Source organism: Carcharhinus amblyrhynchos, chromosome 19 (genome assembly GCF_965287045.1).
Source record: "Carcharhinus amblyrhynchos chromosome 19, sCarAmb.v2.hapA, whole genome shotgun sequence".
Classification (NCBI taxonomy): Eukaryota; Metazoa; Chordata; class Chondrichthyes; order Carcharhiniformes; family Carcharhinidae; genus Carcharhinus; species Carcharhinus amblyrhynchos.
The window spans coordinates 2,627,326-2,650,117 of NC_137342.1; the positions used below are offsets into that span (position 1 = coordinate 2,627,326).

The 22,792-nt window shown below is 44.0% G+C and overlaps 1 long non-coding RNA gene across 1 annotated transcript; it reads right to left on the reverse strand.

Moving 5' to 3' along the window:
• Nucleotides 1–16,398: 16,398 nt before the first annotated feature.
• LOC145355539 (uncharacterized) lies at nt 16,399–21,309 on the reverse strand. The gene is made up of 3 exons (XR_013889004.1): nt 21,221–21,309; nt 21,017–21,118; nt 16,399–16,589 (listed from the first exon to the last, which is right to left on the reverse strand). It is a non-coding gene; the product is annotated as an uncharacterized LOC145355539 (long non-coding RNA).
• Between the last annotated feature and the right edge of the window lie 1,483 nt (nt 21,310–22,792).

Below are 22,792 nucleotides of genomic sequence, written 5' to 3' on the forward strand. Positions count from 1 at the left end.
TTTGTGTTGTCGGCAAATTTACTAACTCATCCCTCCACTTCCTCATCCAGGTCATTTATGAAAATGACAAACAGCAAGGATCCTAGAACAGCTCCCTGGGGCACCCCACTGGTGACCAACCTCCATGAAGAATGGATATAGACAGGGGATCTTTGGATGTAGACAGGGGCATGTCATCTACTATGCTTCCTGAAGTCGATGACTATCTCATCTCCTTCATTTTGTTGACATTGAAGGAGAGATTATTGTTGTTGCACCAGCCCACCAGATTTTCCATCCCTTTCTTGCACTGCGTCTCATCATTGTTTGAGATCTGACCCATAATGGTGATGTCATTAGCAAACCTGAAAAGTGAATTGGAGGGGGATTTGGCCATACAGTTAGAGGTGTATAAGGGGTGTAATAGGGGGCTGAGAACACAGCTTTACAGATGATCGTGAGGAGGTGTGGTTGCCTATTTTTACTGACAACAGTCTGTGGGTTAGAAAGTCCAGTTACAGAGGGAGGAGCTGAGCTCCAGGCCATGAAGTTTAGAGGCGAGTCTCGTAGGAATAATGGTGTTAAAGGCTGAGCTGTTCTCTATGAATAGGAGTTTGTATTTGTTATTTAGGTGTTCCAGGGTTGAGCAAAGGGCCAGGGAGATGGCGTCTGCTGTGAATCTGTTGCAAGTTGCAGGGCTGCAGATCATCTCGTCCTGTGGGGAATTTCCCTCTGCAGGACCTGAGAGTCCCAATAACAGCCAGCAGACTGCCCAACAGGGATCAAATCCCTTTGGGGCTTCCAAAGTAGCAATGATGGAGTTGCCAACAGTTCTCCAGCTGGTGGACGGGCCTACCATCATGACCATTGTGTTCCACCTGCTAACTCTGCCTTTTCTGCTGAGTATTTGCAGCATTTTTCTGTTCTTAGAATGGACTTAATATTTCTCTTTCCCTGCTGGAAGTTTAAAATGGTCCTTTAAGGTTTCAGAGAGATTAATAAATTAAATCATCGATGCTGTCCAATGCACCAATATCCAAATCTGTAGGTAGTCTTTCTCAAAATCTTTACAAACGTACCTCGAGAGGGATACAGGTATAAGCAAACAGTGCTTCCGCGAGTAGCACAAGATCATCACATAAAATGACAGTTCCACCAGGTTGAATTGTTCCTCCTGTAAGAAACAGATTAATGCACATTATTGACTGCAGTTCAACTTTGGTCTAATCTGGTCATGTCAATATCAAAAAGGAGGCGGCATTGGGCGTCTTAAAAAGCATTAAAGTAGCTATGTCTCCAGGGCCTGATGGGATCTACCTCAGAGTACTGAGGAAGCCAAGGCGGAAATTGCTGGGCCTTCAGAAATCTTCGTATCCTCATTGGCTACAGGTGAAGTTCCAGAGGACTGGTGGATAGCCAATGTTGTTCCATTGACTAAGGAGGATAGCAGGGATAATCCAGGAAATTATAGGCTAGTGAGCCTAACGTCAGTGTTAGAGAAATTATTGGAAAAGATTCTTTGGAATAGAATTTCCTCACATTTGGAAACAAATGGACTTATTAATGATAGATAGCATGGTTTTGTGAAGGGGAGGTCGTGCCTCATTAACTTGATCGAGTTTTTCAAGGAAGTGACGAAGATGACACATGAGGGAAAGGCAGTGGATGTTGTATACTTAGACTTTAGTAAAGCCTTTGACAGGATATCTCATGGTAGACTAGTACGAAAGGTAAAGTTACATGGGATCAGAGGAGAGCTGGCAAGATGGATACAGAACTGGCTTGGCCATAGAACACAGTAAGAAGTCTCACAACACCAGGTTAAAGTCCTACAGGTTTATTTGGTAGCTCTACTAGTTTTCGGAGCGCTGCACCTTCGTCAGATGAGTGGGAGAACGAAGGAGGACGAAGTGGGAGAATGAAGTGGGAGGATGAAGGAGCAGCGCTCCAGAAGTTAGTGCTGTTTGCTACCAAATAAGCCTGTTGGATTTTAACCTGGTGTTGTGAGACTTCTTACTGTGTTTATCCCAATCCAACACCGGCATCTCCACACCTTGGCCATAGAAGACAGAGGATAGCAGTAGAGGGGTGCTTTTCTGAATGTAAGGCTGTGACTAGCGGTGTTCCATAGGGATCAGTTCTGGGGCCTTTGTTGTTTTTAGTTTATATAAATGATTTGGAGGAAAATGTAGCTGGTCTGATTAGTAAGTTCGCAGACAAAACAAAAATTGGTGGAGTTGCAAATAACAAAGAGGATCGTCAAAGGATACAGCAAGATATAGACCGGTTGGAGATTTGGGTGGAGAAATGGCAGATGGGATTTAATCCACACAAGTGTGAGATAATGCATTTTGGAAAGTATGTATGAAGGAATTATACAGTAATTGGTAGAACCCTTAGAAATATTGATAGGCAGAGAGATCTGGGTGTACGTGCCCACCGATCACTAAAAGTGACAACATAGATGGATAAGATAGTCAAGAAGACATAAGGCATGCTTGCCTTCATCGCTTGGGTCACTAAGTATAAAAATCCATAGGTCATGTTGCAGCTGTACAGAGCCTTAGTTAGGCCTCATTTAGAATATTGTGTACAATTCTGGTCGCCACACTACCAGAAGGAAGTGGATGCTTTGGAGAGGGTACAGAAGAGGTTTACCAGGATGTTGCCTGGTCTAGAGGGTATTAGCTATGAGGAGAGGTTGGATAAACTCAGTTTGTTCTCACTGGAACGATGGAGGTTGAAACGTGACTTGATGGAGGTTTACAAGATTAAAAGTGGCATGGACAGAGTGGATGCTCTTTCCTTGGGTAGAAAAGTCAAGTACTTTGGGACATTGGTTTAAGGTGCACGGGGAAAAGCTTAGTGGAGACGTGCAAGGCAAGTTTTTTTAACAGAGGGTAATGAGTGTCTGGAATGCACGGCCCAGGGAGGTGGTGGCAACAGGTATGATAGCGGCTTTTAAGGGCATCTAGACAAATAATGAATAGGGTGGGATGGAAGGATACGGACTCTAAGTGTATACGGTTTTAGTTTCGGCAGGCATCATGTTTGGCGCAGCTTGGAGGGCCGAAAGGCCTGCTCCTGTTCTGTACTTTTCTTTGTTCCCTCCTAAGAGATGATACTGTTATGATCCTAGATCAGACCTTCAGTTGTCAGTGAGATCCAGCTAGGGATCTATAATATTTCGTCTAAAGTCGACAAAGTTTGAGATTCAAGACATTTGCTCAGTGAATAAAGCTAAAAGATTTCAAGGATTTTGAACAACCAAAATGAAACTTTATTCTAAAAGATCAGAAAAATAAAACAATTTACAATAATGATCCTATATTCTAATATTCAGGATTAATATAACATACCTGTGAATTAACAGGTTAAACACACTACATGACACATTAAATGCAGATGCAACCAAGATAGCTTTCACGGATTACCCAACAACCCACACAGATGTCAGGAACACCAATCTCACCAGAAAGCTGTTTCCCTCACAAGGGATTCTCTTCTTTACCTTTAAAGGATCTAACCTGGGAATACAAGCCAGAAGTCGCATCAACTCGGGTGACATCAACAATTGTCCACCTTACAGGGACTTAATCTCATCTTCCGAGATTCCATTCTCCTGGATTCCTGAGTCTGCACTCAAGCATCAACTCACAAGCAGATTTTGGGCTGCACCAAGCAGAACACTACAGCACCAAAGGAGTACTTATTCCCCAGCAGTCCACAGAATGGAGTCACCAAGCTTAGGCTTCTCCTGAGTCAGCTTCAATTCAGTAAGAAGTCTCACAACACCAAGTTAAAGTCCAAAAGATTTATTTCGTAGCAAAAGCCACGAGCTTTTAGAGTGCTGCTCCTTCGTTAGGTGGGTGGGAGTTCTATTCACAAACAAGGCATATAAAGACACAAATCCAATTTACAAAATAATGGTTGGAATGCAAGTCTTTACAGGTAATCAACTCTTAAAGGTACAGACAGTATGAGCGGAGAGAGGGTTAAGCATAGGTTAAAGAGATGTGTATTGTCTCCAGCCAGGACAGTTAGTGAGATTTTGCAAGCCCAGGCAAGTCGTGGGGGTTACAGGTAGTGTGACATGAACCCAAGATCCCAGTTGACCCCGTCCTTGGATATCAGTTTCTGCTCAGCATTGTCATGTGTCGTGACAACCGCCTTGGAGAACACTCACTCAGCACTTCACCGTACTGCAAGCCCATGGATAACCTCACGATGCTCCACTTCTCCAGCTTCCACTCTAAACACGTTAAAGAAGCCATCCCCTACGGGCAAGCCCTCCGTATACACAGGATCTACTCAGATGAGGAGGATCACAACAGACACCTCCAGACACTGAAAAATGCCCTCGTAAGAGCAGGATATGGCACTTGACTCATCAATCTACAGTTCTGACAGCAAAAAACCGCATCTACCTCATCAGAAGACAAACACAGGACACAGTGGACAGAATACCCGTCGATCGTCCAGTACTTTCCTGGAGCAGAGAAGCTACGACATCTTCTCCAGAGCCTTCAATGTGTCATTGATGAAAATGAACATCTTGCCAAGGCCATCCCCACACCCACACTTCTTGCCTTCAAACAACCGCACAACCTCAAACAGACCATTGTCCATAGCAAACTATCCAACCTTCAGGAGAACAGTGACCACGACACCACACTGTAAATGACACGCTGGATCAATTGATACGGATGCTATCATCTCACATGAGAACACCATCCACCAGGTACACGGTACATACACTTGTAACTCGGCCAACGTTGTCTGCCTAATACGCTGCAGGAAAAGAAGTCCTGATGCATGGTATATTGGGGAGACCATGCAGGCACTACAACAATGGATGAATGAATACCACATCACAATCACCAGGCAAGAGAGTGTTCTCTTCCTATTGGGGAACACTTCAGTGGTCACGGGCATTCAGCCTCTGATTTTCGGGTATGCGTTCGCCAGGACGGCTTTCACGACCTATGACAATGCAGAGTCGCTGAGCAGAAACTGATAGCCAAGTTCTGCACACATGAGGTTGGCCTCAACCAAGATCTTGGGTTCATGTCACACTATCTGTAACCCCCACGACTTGCCTGGGCTTTCAAAATCTCATTAACTGTCCTAGCTGGAGACAATAGACATCTCTTTAGCTTGTGCCTAACCCTCTTTCCACTCACCTTGTCTGTATCTTTAAGACTTGATTACCTGTGCAGACTCACATTCCAACCATTATTATAGTCGCAGGACTATTGACATGATCTTTGTCGCACGCCAACTTCAGGAGAAGTGTCAGGGGCAGAATCGCGAGCTCGACACAACCTTTCTTGACCTCGCAGAAACCTTCAACACTGTAAGCCGACATGGCCTATGGAGGATCATGTCAAAGTTCGGCTCCCCCCAACAAATTCATTCAGATGGTACGCCAGTTCCATGATGACCAGAGTACTGGATGGTGGAGAATCCTCTGAGGCATTCCTAGTCATCAATGGCATCAAACAGGGCTGTGTGCTCGCACCCGCACTGTTCAGCATGACATTTACTGCCATGCTGAATGATGCCTTCCAGGACAGTGTTGCTGGAATCAGCCTCAAGTACAGAGTGGATGGGAAGCTCTTCAACCTGAGGAGGCTTCAAGCTATTATCAAAGTGAAAGAGACTGTTCTGAGAGACTTCCTCTTTGCTGATGACCGCACCCCACATGCTGACTCAGAGCCAGAGATGCAAGTCAGTACGGTCAAATTTTCCACTGCTTGTGACAACTTCGGCCTCACCATCAACATTAAAAAGACCAAAGTCATGCACCAGCCTGCTCCTCATGCACTGTACACAGAACCCATAATCACAATCAAAGGGCAGAAACTACAGGCAGTGGACCAGTTCACTTGTCTTGGCAGCACCCTTTCCCAAGCAGTGACTATTGATGCAGAAGTTAACTGCAAAATAGCAAAGGCAAGTTCTGCTTTCGGTAGACTGCACTCCACTGTACGGGAACATCGAGGAATCAGCCCAGCAACAAAACTGAAGGTCTACAGTACCACGGTACTCACTACCCTCCTGTATGCCTGTGAAACATGGATTGTGTACCCAAGGCATGCAAGACAGCTCAATCATTTCCACATGACTTGTCTTCGCAGAATATTACGCATCCATTGGCAAGACAAAGTATCAGACACTGAAGCAAGTTTACCATCAGTCCACACACTGCTGATGAGAGCTCAGACCCGGTGGGCAGGTCATGTCATCCATATGTCAGACGAGCGCATATCCAAGCAGCTCCGTTTTGGGGAACTCTCTGCTGGAAGACGCTCGCATGGAGGGCAGAAGAAACATTACAAAGACACACTCAAGGCCTCCCTGAAGTCGCTTGACATAGATACGACCACCTGGGAAACGCTGGCACAAAACCGCCCAACCTGGTGCTGCCTCATCCACAAGGACTATAAGGCTTATGAAGCAAGGTGCAATGCTGATGCACAACTTAAGCGCAAGCTGCACAAGTCCAGAGCCACCAGCGCAACAACTACAGTGTCTACACAAGTCTGTCCAATATGTGCCAGGACATTCCGTGCCCGAATTGGCCTGATCAGTCATCTTCGGACACACTGAAACCAGCCTCAAAAAGATTAACAGTGTCAAAGTCCTCATCGATGACGATGGACAAACAACGACAACAACCTGGAAAGACTCGCATTCCAACCATTATTTTGTAAATTGAGTTTAGGCATTTATATGCTCTGTTTGTGAACAGCACTCCCCCTCACTTGACGAAGGAGCAGAGCTCCGAAAGCTAGTGGCTTTTGCTACCAAATAAACCTGTTGGATTTTAATCTGGTGTTGTGAGACTTCTTACTGTGTTTACCTCAGTCCAATGTACTATCTTCTCATCCACTTCAATTACCAAGGCTTCTCCGGAGTCCTCATCACTTGAAGTCTGCGACCTCTCAGCCCTTTACCAAATGGGAGCCTCATTCTCTGCTTCTCTCTTTTTAACTTAATTGGAAACCTTTATCTGTCCCTGCCCTCTCTTTGGATCCCTCCTGTTTGGGTTCTGTACCTGTGCGATCTCCTGTCCCCTGCCTGAAGAAAACTGACTGGCTCACTAAACTGTTTCTTGAATTGATCTGGTGACTCATCACAACACCCCGTGAGAGGCCCACCCTTGTTACAAGGCAGGAATAAATCTAACAAGCATTGAAATATCCTATGCTTCAGATGTTACAATTTCCGCATACTGCTAACTTACATAACACGTACCAATCACTACAGAGTTGAAAATCTGTTAAGCAGCAAAAAGGCTTTGCTAGATTTGTTTAAGCTGTTGGAATGAGTCTCGGTAAAAAGTCTGACAACACCAGGTTTTAGTCCAACCAAATCGGTTGGACTAAAACCTGGTGTTGTCAGACTTTTTACTGTGCTTACCCCAGTCCAACGCCGGCACATCCATGGAATGAGTCTCTGCAGAGACCCACCCTTGATACAAGGCAGGAACATTAAACAAAAATTGTTCACTAAGTGCTTCCATTTTCTATCTACAACAGGCAGGATTCTCCGGCTCAGATTATGCAGGGGTCAGAGAGTCAAGGGGAGAGGCTTATAGCTCATTTAGCGCCAGTGAGAACCCGCTTTTGGATTCTCATCTCTCCCCACCCCTGCCCCAACCTAATCAGGTTCCTGCCCAGTGAGGACGGGAACCAGGTTAGCATATTTAAATATGTTTAGTTAATTTCAATCATATTCTCCCTTCTCCCAGAACTGTCGGGACAGTGGGAACCCAGCAAGATGGAGAGCAGGCAAGATGGCCACACCAGCGACCGGGGTGGTCAGGGAAATGCCAGGTTGGCAATGCCAAATTAGGTGGGGGGAAACTGAGGGAGGCTGCTGAGAGTGGGGTGGGGGGGGGGGGTGTGCAAAATCTTTGGCAACCCCACATCAAGGTGTTGCTCACTTTAAGGGAGGGGCTGCTGGTACCAGTGATTGAGGTGGGAGGAGGAGCAGGGGAGATAGCCTTGGGGGCTGCCAAGGATTTGGTGGGATGGGTCTTAGCCGGCAAGTACTGGGATGAGTGTATGTAGGTTGACTGGAGATCGGGGCGTTTACCCCAATCTTGGAGGAGCCGACTTGCCAGCATCTTTAGATCCCCACTCCAAAAATATTCTAATTGTGATTGAATTGCGAACTGAATTACACTGACTCTCCCAGCTGGGGACAGCAATTAGAAAATCTTTGGGAGAATTCCACTCAACATTTGGTTAGTGGAAGTTTTTGAGGGTGTAATGAGCAGAATAGGTAAGAAGAACATAAGAACATAAGAAATAGGAGCAGGAGTAGGCCATCTAGCCCCTCGAGCCTGCCCCACCATTCAATAAGATCATGGCTGATCCGAAGTGGATCAGTTCCACTTTCCCGCTTTCTCCCCATAACCCTTAATTCCCTTGTCTATCAGAAACCTATCTACCCATGACTTAAATATATTCAACGAGGTAGCCTCCACCACTTCAACAGGCAGAGAATTCCAGAGATTCACCACCCTTTGAGTGAAGAAGCTCCTCCTCAACTCTGATCTAAACTGCGCACCTACCCCCCCTTATTTTGAGGCTGTGCCCTCTAGTTCTGCTATCCTTTCTAAGCGGGAAAAATCTCTTTACCTCCACCCTATCTAGCCCCTTTGTTATCTTGTAAGTCTCTATAAGATCCCCCTCAGCCTTCTAAATTCTAACAAGTACAGACCCAGTCTATTTAGTCTCTCTTCATAGTCCAACCCCCTCATCTCTGGTATCAGCCTGGTGAACCCCAGGTCCCTCTGTACTCCCTCCAAGGTCAATATATCCTTTTGCAAATAAGGGGACCAAAACTGCACACAGTACTCCAGCTGCAGCCTCACCAGTGCCCTGTACAGTTGCAGCAAGACCTCCCTGCTTTTATATTCTATCCCCCTCGCTATGAAGGCCAGCAACCCATTCACCTTCTTGATCACCTGCTGCACCTGCAGACTGGGTTTTTGCGATTCGTGCACAAGGACCCCCAGGTCCCTCTGCACTGTAGCATGCTGCAACTTTTCGCCCTTTAAATAATATTCCCTCCAACTATTACTTCTACCAAAGTGGAAAACCTCACATTTGCCAGGTCCTCGCCCACTCACTCAGCCTATCCAGATCTCTCTGCAGACTTTCCGCACCTTCCACGCAATTTGCTTTTCCACTCATCTTTGTGTCATCAGCAAATTTTGTTACCCTATACTCAGCTTCCTCTTCCAGAACATATATGTAAATGGTAAACAGTTGAGGCCCCAGCACCGATCCCTGCGGCACTCCACTGGGTAAGCGAGAACTCGGGGATATGGTGTATTCGTATTTTGATAAAGCCCCACAGAAGAGGTTAGTGTGCAAAATTAGAACACATGGGATTGGGCAAATATATTGGCATGGATTGTGAATCGGTCAACAGGGAGGAAACAGAGTGTAGGAATAAATGGGTCCTTTTTGAAGAGGCAGATGGTGACTTTTTTATTCATTCAGGGGATGTGGGTGTCGCTGGCTAGGCCAGCATTTACTGTCCATCCCTACTTGCCCTTGAACTGAGTGGCTTGCTCAGTCATTTCAGTGAGCATTTAAGAATTAACCATATTGCTGTGGGTTTGGAATCACATGTAGGCCATGTAAGAAAGGATATACTGGCCATTGAGGAGTACAACAAAGGTTCATTAAACTGATTCCTGGAATGGCAGAGGAGAGTTTGGGTCAACTAGGCCTGTAATCATGGAAATAAGAACATAAGAACATAAGAAATAGGAGCAGGAGTAGGCCATCTGGCCCTTCGAGCCTGCCCCGCCATTCAATAAGATCATGGCTGATCTGTCGTGGCTCAGTTCCACTTTCCCGCCCTCTCCCCATAACCCTTAATCCCCTCTCTTATCAAAAACCCATCAACCCACTTCTTAAAAATATTTAGCGAGGCAGCCTCCACCACTTCAACGGGCAGAGAATTCCAGAGATTCACCACCCTTTGAGTGAAGAAGTTCCTCCTCAACTCCGTTCTGAACCGCCCCCCCTTTATCTTGAGGCTGTGCCCCCTAGTCCTACTGTCTTTTTTGAGCGGGAAGAGTCTTTCCACCTCTATCCTATCCATCCCATTCATCATCTTATACGTCTCAATGAGATCTCCCCTCATTCTTCTAAACTCTAACGAGTACAAGCCTAGTTTATTCAGCCTCTCCTCATAGCTCAACCCCCTCAACTCCGGTATCAGCCTAGTAAACCTCCTCTGCACTCCCTCCAGGGCCAAAATATCCTTGCGCAGGTGCGGCGCCCAAAACTGCACACAGTACTCCAGCTGCGGCCTCACCAATGCCCTATACAGCTGCAGCAAGACCTCCCTACTTTTATATTCAATCCCCCTCGCTATGAAGGCCAGCATCCCATTCGCCTTCCTGACCACCTGCTGCACTTGCAGGCTGGGTTTTTGCGACTCATGCACAAGGACCCCGAGGTCCCTCTGCACCGTCGCCTGCTGCAGTTTTTCGCCACGTAAGTAATAGTCCTTCCTACCATTCTTCCTACCTACCAATGCGAGGAAGTCTAATTGAAACGTACACAATTTTGACAGGGCTGGACAGACTGGATGCAGAGATGTTGTTTCATCTGGCTGGGGGTTTAAAACAAGGGGCCAGAGTCTCAGGATATGGGCTAGACCATTGATGACTGAGATGAGTAGAAACGTCAGAGGGTGGTGGACCTGCAAAATTTTCCAGCACAGGAAGCTGAGGAGGCCAAGTCACTGAATATATTTTTACAGATAAAATAAACAGATTTTAGACATCAAAGACATCAAGGGGTACAGAGAGAGCCCATGACTATGGAATAGAGATACAGGATCAGCCATTATCACACTGAATATTATGCGGGTTAGAATGGCTGGATGATCTACTCCTTCTCTTTTCTACATTTCTGTGTAGCTTTGCTGGGCTGCAAGACAGTTTTGAAGCTGACTTGGCACTGAGTGCAACTAAATTGATTGCTGACCACTTAAAACTTGTAAGAAGTCTGACAACACCAGGTTTAAGTCCAACCGATTTATTTGATAGTAAACTCACAAGCTTTCGAGGTTAAACTCTTCATCAGGTGACTGAGTTTAACCTCGAAAGCTAGTGAGTTTACTATCAAATAAATTGGTTGGACTTAAACCTGGTGTTGTCAGACTTTTTACTGTGTTTACCCCAGTTCAACGCTGGCATCTCCACATCATTTAAAACTTCACATCTATTTCAAAATATTGCACATTTCTCTTACTGATATTACATATATTTTATATCATGTGGGAAAATATGATAACCTAACCAACACAAGTTTAGTTAACATTGATATCCAATTGGACAGTGCTGTTCTACTAGAGCCTGCAATAAGCTTTTGAACCACAGTGTGTTACTCCACTCTATTCTGTGCCAGGATTCTGTATCTACTTCCTTACATTTCTATCCTCAACTGCATCTGTTTCCTCTGTTTGTTTTCTCCTTTTGCATGATTCTAATCGCCTTGGTGTCCATCACATTCATTTGATGTCTCTGTTGCCCAAAGATGTGAAGGTCTTTTGGATTGCTGAACTCTTAAGATTACCTACCAACTGCACAGCTTCCTCCGACAGAAAGCCCATGCTTTGGTTTGCGAGCTGAAACAAATGGCTCCATCGTAATCAGTAAATCCAAATCCAACTCATAAGTCTTCCAGGCCGGATTCTCGTGTTTCTGGAAAAGTCAAAGAAGTGCAGTTTTGAAAGAAGTACAGGTGATTGAGTTCACAGCTCACTATGTTCATCAGCACAAGACTTACCCTTAAGAAAGTGAGAAGTGGTACAACGATGGTATCAAATATTTCAAAGTGTTCATGCCTGAATACAGTCTTCATAAACCTTACAGCAGCTTCCACAGATACACCATCATCACCTGCAGACATCAGTTGAAAGAATGAGTGAGAAATACTGCACAGGGATCTACAATATTTTTTATTCATTTTGGGAAGTGGTCATTGCTGGTAAGATTCCAATAGATACTGATTTCAAGCAGGAAGAATGGAACAAGTGACTTCTGAGGACAACAAATAAAGTTAAAACAAAAAAATTAAACTTACCTTTTCGGACCTCGTTAGCCCATAACACCTCTACACGGGTTGGTCTGGTGGGAAACTCATTATCACTTTCTGTTCCTGCCTCCTTGTGAAAACTTTAGCCAATTCAAAGGCTACCACTGGGACCGTATTTACATGTGTTACAAAGGGCGCTCTTGGTTGGCCTGGGAGTGGACCCTTGTCATCCATGACTCCAGAGAAGGTAAGTTACCAAAACAATTTTAATTGACTATGTGCCCAATTTTCTCCAGTCAGCTAGGGTTAATATCCATCCTCCCTACAGTCAAAACTGTGCTCTGGAGTATGGACAATCAAACAAAAATAAAATGTGTATTCTATTGGCAACATATTGCCGGTATTTGAAAATTAGCAAATGTTTGCATGCAATCTAGCTGTTTAATCAGAAACCGCACACTTAAAATCCTGTGTGAATATTATGAGTTCTCTTCTCATTTTTCTAGTTTCAAATTCTCTGCTGCACGAAGGACAAACTTAGGATAAGAATTCTTACCGGCAGCTGCAAGCTCTATCAGGGAACTTGATTTGTTTATTCCACCAATCGGGTCTGCGCAGGCAGCTAAATTAAGCTGAGTATTACCACCACCACCTAAGAAAACAACGCAAGCTCCAGTATGTTTACCATCTGCACAGTGGTTGTATGTAGCTGACACGTGATCATTTGCTAACTCTGCCAGAAGTGTTTCCTAAAACATTTCAAAATATTCCTACTTCGTTTCTGGTGGAAAATAATTTTAAAATAAGAGAGTTATGTTAAACTTAGGTAAAATATTGATTAGATAACACTAAGTACTGTACATAGTTCTGGCCTCCTTGTTAGAAAAAGGAGATAGAAGTATTGGAGGAAGTGCAAAAAAAGTCTTGCAAAGGTGATATCAGGACTGGTGGGGTACAAGTATCAGGAAAGGTTGAACAACCTGGGCTATTTCCTCTTGAAAAGGCTGAGAGTTGACCAGACAAAGATATTCAGGATTATGAAAGAGTTTGAATGGATAGATAGGGAGAAGTTGCTTCCAATTGTGGGGAATTCAAAACAAGCATCCATAAATGTAAGATAGTCATCAATAAACCCAAAAGGAATGCAGGAGAAAATTGTTTATTTAGGGAGCAGTGAAAAAGTAGAACAAACATAAGGACATAAGAAATAGGAGCAGGAGTAGGCCATCTAGTCCTTCAAGCCTGCCCCGCCATTCAATAAGATCATGGCTGATCTGAAGTGGATCAGTTCCACTTTCCCGCTTTCTCCCCATAACCCTTAATTCCCCTGTCTATCAGAAACCTATCTACCCGTGACTTAAATATATTCAGCGAGGTAGCCTCCACCACTTCAACAGGCAGAGAATTCCAGAGATTCACCACCCCTCGAATGAAGAAGTTCCTCCTCAACGCTGATCTAAACTGGCCCCCCCCCCTTATCTTGAGGCTGTGCCCTCTAGTCCTGCTATCCTTTCTAAGCGGGAAGAATCTCTCTACCTCTACCCTATCCATCCCCTTCATTATCTTGTACGTCTCTATAAGATCCCCCCTCAGCCTTCTAAACTCCAATGAGTACAGACCCAGTCTATTCAGTCTCTTTTCATAGGCTAACCCCCTCATCTCCGGTGACAACCTAGTGAACCTTCTCTGTACTCCCTCCAAGGCCAATATATCCTTGCGCAAGTGCGGCGACCAAAACTGCACACAGTACTCCAGCTGCGGCCTCACCAGTGCCCAATACAGTTGCAGCAAGACCTCCCTGCTTGTATATTCTATCCCCCTCGCTATAAAGGCCAACATCCCATTCGCCTTCTTGATCACCTGCTGCACCTGCAGACTGGGTTTTCGCGACTCATGCACAAGGACCCCCAGGTCCCTCTGCACCGTAGCATGCTGCAGCTTTTCGCCTTTTAAATAGTAATCCCCCCTACTATTATTCCTGCCAAAGTGGATAACCTCGCACTTGCTAACATTATCCTCCATCTGCCAGGTCCTCGCCCACTCGCTCAGCCAATCCAGATCTCTCTGTAGACATTCCACACCCTCTACGCAATTTGCTTTTCCACTCAAATTCGTGTCATCAGCAAATTTCGTCACCTTACACTCAGCCCCCTCTTCCAGATCATCTATATAAATGGTAAACAGTTGAGGCCCCAGCACTGATCCCTGCAGCACTCCACTAGTCACCAACTGCCAATCAGAATAGCACCCATTGATACCAACTCTCTGCTTCCTATTAGACAGCCAGTCCTCTATCCACGCTAACACCTTACCACCAACTCTGTGCACCCTAACCTTCTGTAGCAACCTTTTATGAGGCACCTTATCAAACGCCTTTTGGAAATCTAAAAACACTACATCCATCGGTTCCCCTCCGTCTACCGCACTAGTCACATCCTCATAGAAATCCAATAAATTCGTCAAACACGACCTCCCCTTAACGAATCCGTGCTGCATCTGCTCGATCAAACCATTCTTTTCTCGGTGCCTCACTATTTCTTCTTTGATGATGGATTCTAGCATTCTAACATTTGCCTAAATGCTACAACAGACTGCCACATCAAAGCAATTCAGCTGACAACTTTAGGTACATTTAACTGAAAGCTTGGTAAGTGTTTGTGGGAGAAAGGAACAGAAGGATATATTAATCAGGTTAGATGAAATAAGGAGGTAGAAGGCTCGATTGGACCATGAACAGCAGTATGAAGCTGCTGGACAGAATGGCTTTTCTCTATGCTGCAAAATCCAGGGGTGGAATCTTCTGTTTTTTGTTTGGAAGTGTTAGCTCCAGTGGGAAAAGCGGAGGTTTGATCCTCAGCAGTTTGCCGAATTTCCCACTGTATTTTTATATGCTTCGAGAAGGTTACAAGAGGCAGGTCCCAATACATTATGCTGGCAAGAGCAGCTCATTGTCGGAGCTCCCTTTTTAAAGAGCACCCTGATTTAAAAAAAATAAAAATACAAGCACTGCATGGAACTGTGCCAACCTGGCAGAGTCAGCCTGTGTCGGGGCAGTGCCCAGGCATGTTCACCTCCCCTTGGAGCTATACTCACCTTTGCACCTCCTGGAAGGATTTCTCGACTTCCCCTTAACGAATCCGTGCTGCATCTGCTCGATCAAACCATTCTTTTCTCGGTGCCTCACTATTTCTGTCCAGCAGCTTCATACTGCTGTTCATGGTCCAATCGAGCCTTCTACCTCCTTATTTCATCTAACCTGATTGATATATCCTTCTGTTCCTTTCTCCCACAAACACTTACCAAGCTTTCAGTTAAATGTACCTAAAGTTGTCAGCTGAATTGCTTTGATGTGGCAGTTTGTTGTCTGGGCGAACCCATTGTAAACCTCGCCTTGCGAGGTCACTTTGGCGAAGTTTGAAAATATGATGAGGGGGAAAATTAGGTGGGGTCCTGATAATTAAGTTAAAATTTATTCAAATACATTTTGTGGGCAGAACCTTGCCATGTCACCAGTGAGGGGGTGAGGAAAATCACAGAACCTGATCTCTCTGGTCTGAAGGTATTTTCCTTTAAGAAATTATATGTTAATCATGTTTCTCCACAGGATATTACCACAATGCTTGGCTATTTGTCGGCACCGTATTGTCTGTGTCCACTGTCCTTTATTGATGCTGTATAATTAGTTTCATGTTGATTTTAATCTGGACTAATGCAGTGTTCTGTGGTTTTAATGATCTCTTAGGATTGCAGAGTCAAGCTTGTCTCTGGGTGATTGAAAGGCATGTCATGTGGCTAGGACAGCTATGCTTCACAGAAATGTCCAGTTTTTAGTTTCATTTTCAGTGGTCAGTGGAGAGAAGCAAGCTTTTTCCCTTTCTTTGGAGTCGGAGTTTCTGTTCTGTGTGTGGCCATCCTGGGTTTCTGTCCATAGGTGTAACAAAACTGACCATCCAGCCTCACATGAGTGTACTTGATTTTTGTGCTGAGTTTGAAAAAGGGTGCTTGTCTGTGGGATGTGTTCAACTGGGAACAGCAGAGATAGCTAGCTGTTAGCATGTCTTTCCCCAACGAATGTAATGGGCCATTTAAATTGGCATTTAATTTGGCGGGACCATAATACGCTGCCAGATGGCAGAGGCCAGGTCGGTTATATCAGCGACTTACAATTCCAAAAAATATGAGTATAGGCTTTCCTCTGTCTTATGCTCATTTATGAGTCATGACAATAACAATCACAATTGCAGAAAAACAAAAAACAATATAACAATATAACAATATAACTATGAAGAAAACACAACGTCATGCAATGTTGATATCAAAACTCAGTGTCCCACCTGAGAGGAGCAGCTGACCTGCCAGGAAAAGTTCAGTTATCACATCATGTATTTCATGTTCAGCAGAAGGAGGAGGCTTAGTCTGTAGCACACGTCTACTGCCACTTGACAACGTCTCCATAACAGCAAGAAACTGAGCTGCACTGCCCTGAAACATTTCTACCAACAAATGATCTGTGGGATTATGTGGCCAGGGGAACTGTAAGAAAGTAAAGGAAAATGTAAGTCAGGAAGAAAACAATAATAAAAGGGCCAAAACGAATTGGCTTTGCTTAAGTGGCTTAAGTTAATTTTTTCCTAAGTTGTCAAGGTTCAGAGCGAACATTCTCATATTTCAGGCACCAGTGGATAAAGGTTCAGGTACAGCACAGCCCCCTATAGATCTAAGCTCTTTTGTTTCACAAACGTGATATTTCAATTTGCACTCCAACCAAACTTTGTGGCATTTCTTCAGCACATTATTCATTCAGTTTATTCAGAACTTGTTGAGCTATATTAATTACTTAGGCAAAGAGATCGTGAGTAATTTATCTAAGTTTGCTCAATGTGCAAAGATAAATGGAAATGTTGCGAGGAGAGTACAGAGAGGGTATAAAGAGATATAGATAGGTTAAATAAGTGGCGAATAAAATAACAGATGGAGAACAACGTGGGCTAGCCTGAGGTTATTTGCTTTGGTTGCAAGAACAGAAAAACATTTTTTTAATCTGTAAAACTTGTAAATATTGATGTTCAAAGAAACTTGGGTGTGCTCACAGAAGGAATTCAGAAAGTTAACTTTAAGTTACAGCAAGCAACTAGGTAGACAAATGGCACATTGGCCTTTATAGCAAGAGCAACAGAGTATCGGAACAAAGAAGACTTGCTCCAATTGTACAAGATTTTGGTGAGACCACATCTGGAACACTGCATGTAGTTTTGGCCTCCACATTTAAGAAAGACTTAACTTGCCTTGGAGCTGGCACAATAAAGGTTCATTAAATTTGTCCCTGGGATGAGAGGATTGTGCTGAGTATACAGAACTTATATTCGCTGGAGAATGAGAGGCAATCTCATTGAAACTATAAAATTTTGAAGGGGTTTAATAAGGTCAAAGCTGAGAGATTGGTTTCTACCTTGAAGTGCAGCAGCACTGACATAAGTAACAAAATAGAGAAATTTGTCCATGAGCCTCAAGTCCAAACACCTTAATGATGAGGCAAAGTGATGACAGAAAAGGAAAAATAAGATTATTAATTTTTTAAAAAAATTAAGTTATGGAAGGTGGGAATCACTGGTTAAACCAGCATTTATTGTCCATTCCTAGTTGCCCTTCAGAAGGTGGCAGTGGGCTTCTTGAATAATCCCTGAGGTATAGATGCCATCACTGTGCTGTTTGAGATGGAATTCTAGTGTTCTAGTGACAGTGAAGGGATGATGGTATATTCCCAAGTCAGGCTGATGAATGACTTGAAAGGGAACCTCAAGGTGGTGGTGTTATTCATTCATTGGATTTGGGCAACACTAGTCAGGCCAACATTTATGATCTGTTCTTAATTTCCTCTGGAATGGGTGGCTTAATGGGCCATTTCAGAGGGCATGTTTTAAAAGTCAACCTACATCGAGGTACATGTAGACTCGACTAGGCAAGGGGGACAGATTTCCTTCTCCAAAGATATTAGTGAACCAGATGGGTCTTTATGACAATTGACAATTGTTTCATCAATTGACTTTTAATTCCACCATCTGCTGCATCCAAAGATCTGTAAGTTGAGAATTGGCTGGTTCAGACAAATGAAGATTCTTGATATAAATTCATGGCCTTGAGTAGATGTCATCTTTGCACCGAGGAACAGCCAATAATGACAACAGTGGATTGTAAAGCTAGAAGTTGTACATTTGTTTGACTTTGGGAGTAAATCTAAAACCTGATAAATATTAATTTCTATTCTCCTCCTGCGTCAATTTAACAATGACTGTTAAATTGTTTATCATGGCTGTGTTTGAATCGACACAAATACAGTTATGCCTTGCCTTCAAAATGAATACCTCATAACAGTAAGAAATTTAAGCAGAAGCACTTTAGAAACAAACCAGAACTTGTATTCAGTAAGTAAATACTGCCCCTACTACCTTCTGTGGGAGTTCACCTCCATTATGCTGATGGAAGTTTACATCCCATCCTATGCAGACATGAAGATTGCGCTAGACGAAATATACATTGCTACGAATAGCTTTGAGATGAAACATCTTGAGACTTGTTCATCATGGCCAGGGACTCCAATCAGGTCAAGTTCAAGAGCATACTACCAAGTTACACCGACATATCTCCAGTTCCACCAGAGGCCCAAACATCCTAGACCACTGCTACACAAATATCAAACATGCCTACTGCTCTATCGCCTGCCCACACTTTTACAAATCAGACCACAAAGCTGTGCTCCTGCTCCCGGCTTACAAGCAAAAACTGAAGCGGGAGAACCCATCAAAGATATTTGTGCAATGTTGGTCTGAGGAATCGGATAATCTCCTGTGGGACTGCTTGGAGTCAATGGACTGGTCAGTATTTAAAAACTCTGTGACTAACCTGAACGAGTACACCACTACGGTAACTGACTTCATTGGTAAGTGTGGAGAAGACTGCGTGCCAAAGAAGCAAATCTGCATGTTTCCCAACCAGAAACCATGGATGAACAGGGATACCCAGTACTTGCTGGGTGTTGATGTGATCGGCGCAACTCGTGGGCCGAAGGGCCTGTTTGTGCTGTAGTGTTCTATGTTCTATGTTCTATGCTGAAGTCCAAGTCTGAGGTGTTCAAGTCAGGCAACCCTGATCTATACAAGAAAGCCAGAAACGATCCAAGGAGATCCATCAAAGATGCCAAAAAACAGTACTGGACCAAGCTAGAGTCCCAGGCTAGCCACACAGACCCCTGCCAACTGTGGCAAGGTCTGCAAGACATAACTGGCTACAAGATGAAGGCATGTAAAATAGCCAGCTCAAGCACACCTCTCCCTGATGAGCTCAATGCATTCTACGCCCGTTTTGAGCAGGAGGTCAGCAAGAGCATGTCTTACACCCCGGAAGAACCTACATCTGGGGTCACCATTGCAGAATTCAGGGCAGCTTTCTCGAAGGTCAACCCACAGGGAGCAATTGGCCCAAATGGGGTACCGAGACGAGTACTCAGATCCCGCATGGATCAGCTGGTGGGAGTGTTTGCAGACATCTTCAACTTCTCTTTACAACAATCTGAGGTCCCTATCTGCTTCAAGAACACGCCCATCATCCAGGTATCTAATAAAAACAAAGCAGCATGCCTTAATGACTATCAGCCAGTGGCTCTGACATTCATCATTATGGAGTGCTTCGAATGGCTAGTTATGGCACGAATCAATTCCAGCCTGCTGGACTACCTGGATCCACTACAATCTGTCTACCACTACAACAGGTCCGTCTCCTTGGCCCTGCACTCAACCCAGGAACACCAAGATAACAAAGACACTTATGTCAGACTCCTATTTATTGACCACAGCTCAGCCATCAACACCATTATTTCCACGAAACTCATCTCCAAACTCTGTAGCCTGGGCCTTGGCAGCTCCCTCTGTTCCGGATTCTGAACTTCCTAACTCACAGACTACAGTAAGGACAGGCAACAACACCTCCTCCACAATCATCTTCAACACCAGTGCTCCACAAGGCTGTGTCCTCAGCCCCCTACTATACTCCTTATACACCCATGACCGTGTGGCCAAATTCCCCTCCAACTCGATTTTCAAGTTTGCTGATGACATCACCGTAATGGGTCAGATCTCAAACAGTGACAAGACAGAGTACAGGAAAGAGATAGAGAATCTGGTGAACTGGTACAGCAACAATAATCTCTCCCTCAATGTCAACAAAACGAAGGAGATTTTTACCGACTTCAGGAAGCGTAAAAGAGAACATGCCTCTCTCTACATCAATGGGGATGAAGTAGAAAGGGTTGAGAGCTTCATGTTTTTAGATGTCCAGATCACCAACAACCTGTCCTGGTCCTGCCGTGCTGACATTATGGTTAAGAAAGTCCAACGACACCTCTACTTTCTCAGAAGATTAAGGAAATTTGGCACATCAGCTACAACTCACACCAACTTTTACAGATGCATCATAGAAAGCATTCTTTCTCATTGTATCACAGCTTGGTACGGCTCCTGCTCTGCCCAAGACCACAAGAAACTATAAAAGGTGGTGAATGTAGCCCAATCCATCACACAAACCAGCCTCCCATCCAGTGACTCTGTCTACACTTCCACTGCCTCAACAAAAAAGCCAGCATAATTAAGGACTCTGCGCACCCCAGATATTCTCCCTTCCACCTTCTTCCATTGGGAAAAAGATACAAAAGTCTGAGGTCACATACCAACCAACTCAAGAACAGCTTCTTCCCTGCTGCCATCAGACTTTTGGATCGACCTACCTTGCGTTAAGTTGATCTGGCTCTACACCCTAGCTGTAACTGTAACACTACATTCTGCACTATCTCGTTTCCTTTTTTGTGAGCAGTATGCTTTGTACAGCGCACAAGAAAAAATATTTTTCACTGTATGCTAATACATGTGACAATAATAAATCAAAAAAACTAGAACTAATTAAAAACTCACATTCTGAGATTCTTTGTAGTTAGTTCTTTGTTTAGGCCGCAAAATTCCTTTTACTTTTCTTCTGCTTTCAATTACTGCTCTCTTAAAGATCATTACTGACATCTAAAGGAAGCAAAAACATTTTCAGTTCAATATACTGGTCAAGTGTAAGTGAATAGTACATTTTGTGATATTGGTATTATTCAATGTTACTGCTCCTGGTACCTTGACAGTAGCCTCTCGAAAGGCTTTTGCAATTTCAGAAGAGGAACCAACAGTATCCAGCTGGCTTAGTTCACTGATTTTACCTAAAGCACGGCGAGCAAATATCTATTTAAAATAAGAGACAACATTAACAAGCTGGATGAAGATGAGAAAATGCACAATCTTAACTTGTCATGAAATGCTACAAATATTAAGATTTACATTACTGAATTGTTCACAAAATTGCCAGTGACATGCTATTTGTTTTATTTATTAATTTCAAAATTGGCCTCCTTTGTACACTGGAACTCATTGATTAGTGTACATCAGATTAAAATAAATGCATGATTTTTTATATAAATACTGTAACAGTGCAAAGTTCAGGCACCCCATTAATGAACGAGTAACTCAGTCATGCAAAAGTAATGTCAAAGTCTTGGTAAACTGTACCAGGAATGAGAGATTATAGTTATAAAGACCGGAAACAAATTAGGTTGAATTCACTAAATGAGAGAAAGTGAAGTGCAGAGCGATCAAATTATAGAAGGAACATGAGGATCACAGCACAGCCCTTTTTCCAAGAAAAATTCAAAATTAATTCCATTGCCATTCAGTGAAATGTCTCACAAAGGTAAAGTCGTAAAGTAGATTATTAAAGTGCATGGACAACAGGATAATTAGAAAGGAATGGTTTACATACAAACCACTTTCAGTAGATAAGCAGCAATGATTTCTTAATAAAATATGTAAAGAGAGAACATAACCCTGTTTTATGAGCTTAGTGGTCCACTAAACCAGCCCAGAAGCAAATAAACATTGTGGGGTCCAGTGACCTTCATGCAAGTCCATTTAACATGATTAAGGTCAGGGACACAAGTTAGAATGCAAGAATTTAGGCAAGCAACTTTTGAAAGAGCTCCATAAAGTGCAGGCAGAAAATTAATTAAAAGGATAAAAATTAAAGCCCAGCCCAGATTTTTGTCATGTTGGATACGCTCATCATCATGGCAAAAATGGTGGATGAGGCTGTAAATCCTAAGCACTGACCCAAACATGACGGAGACAATTCTCACGGCCCGTGAGCAGCACAGCGGACCAGGAGATATCAGTGAGGGGCCTGTAGCGTGATTTGCGACCAACAACATTTCAATATCATTAGTAAGCCCGAGACAGCACGGTGGCACAGTGGTTAGCACTGCGGCACAGTGGTTAGCACTGCTGATTTACAGCGCCAGGATCCCAGCTTGGGTCACTGTCTGTGTGGAGTTTGCACATTCTCCCTGTGTCAGCGTGGGTTTCCTCCGGGTGCTCCAATTTCCTCCTACAGTCCAAAGATGTGTGGTCTAGATGGATTGGCCATGATAAGTTGCCCCTTAGTGTCGGGGGGCTAGCCAGGGTAAATGCATGGGGCTTTGGGAACAGGGCCTAGATGGGGTTGTTGTCGGTGCAGATTTGATGGGCCGAACGGCCTCCTTACGCACTGTAGAATTCTATGATTCTTTGATGATATTCTCTGGGCTTATTAATGTCTCCCCCCACACCACCAGGAGAGATTCCCACCAGTGGAGATTAAAGCTGGTCCCCATCAACTGG